This window comes from Fragaria vesca, linkage group LG2, assembly GCF_000184155.1.
Source record: "Fragaria vesca subsp. vesca linkage group LG2, FraVesHawaii_1.0, whole genome shotgun sequence".
Lineage (NCBI taxonomy): Eukaryota > Viridiplantae > Streptophyta > Magnoliopsida > Rosales > Rosaceae > Fragaria > Fragaria vesca.
Genome location: NC_020492.1, coordinates 6,239,184 through 6,240,429, shown reverse-complemented (window position 1 = coordinate 6,240,429; position 1,246 = coordinate 6,239,184).

Genomic DNA, 1,246 nt, shown 5'->3' with positions numbered 1-1,246 from the left:
TTATGTCATTGAAATTCTTTCTTACAATTTGATAAAAAAAAATAGAAGGTCTAGTGACATCTTATGCAAAAATAAAAAATAAAAGAAATGGAGGTCGGGAATGGATGTTTGCGTAGAAAAAAAAAAAAATTAAATAATGGATGTCAGGAATGGATGTTCGCATGCGAAAAAAATAAAAAGGAATGGAAGGTCTAGTGAATGAATAAGTGGTGCAATGAGTAATATATTGAAATATATGTGAATTACATAAACAATGTTATTTTAGAAATTTGAATGGAGGTCTAGTGAGCAAATGTTTGTATTTAAAAGTAAAATGGAGGTGTAGAGAGAATGAGAGGTATACTGAGCAAATTTGGAGGTCTCAATAGCCGTACTCAAAAATAAAATTCTATATGAAGTTCCTCGTCAACGATAAGAACCTAAAATTACGAGTGTCTAGGTTTGCTTTCTTCCTTGGATAGAACATGTGAAATTTTTTAGACTGTAAGAGAGGAAATCAATTTTCACAAAAATTAAATGAGGTATATATAGCAAATTCGAATGGCTGAGTAGAACCATCAATAATGAAATCAAGGTAAAAAAACTTTAAAAAGAGACAATGAAAACCCTATTCTCTCTGGCTGCGCTTCTTTTCGTGTCGACACTAACTTCACCCCTTGTCGGTGATGAACAAAGCGGCTCTCATGGGCTGCCAATGCCAATCTCAGGGCAATTTTGCCCTCCAAACAACAATAGATTTTTGGTGATGAGCGAGTGATTACATCTAATTTTAAAGATGTCAACAATGAAAAACATTTCTTATGAAAGTATAGCTTAACTTAGATTTTGCTCAACCTTTGTTATCACTTATCACTTATCAGTAACAAACAAGATGAAGACAATCAAGTTAGTTAGTACCTCGATTAGTTTTATCCAAAACGAGCAAGCCCCGTTGTTTATCCATCCTTTTTCCGACACAGACCGTTTTAGAACTATCCAATTTTCCAACAGCCTCGGACCCGACCCGAAACTCCCAAATCCACGTGGCACTAGACCCACCACTAACCGCGAACCTCGCCAAATCCCTGTCTCCTTTCCTATCTTGCCGCCACGTACTCCCTCTCTCCCTTTCAGTTTTGACTATCCCCATCTCTCTCTCTCTCTCTCTCTCTACTAACTATTCAACTCCAACCTTCACCAAGAAAGATACAACGCCTTCCTCGCGCCACGTTCCCCGTTTTCCGTCGCCGGACGCCCCACCATACAA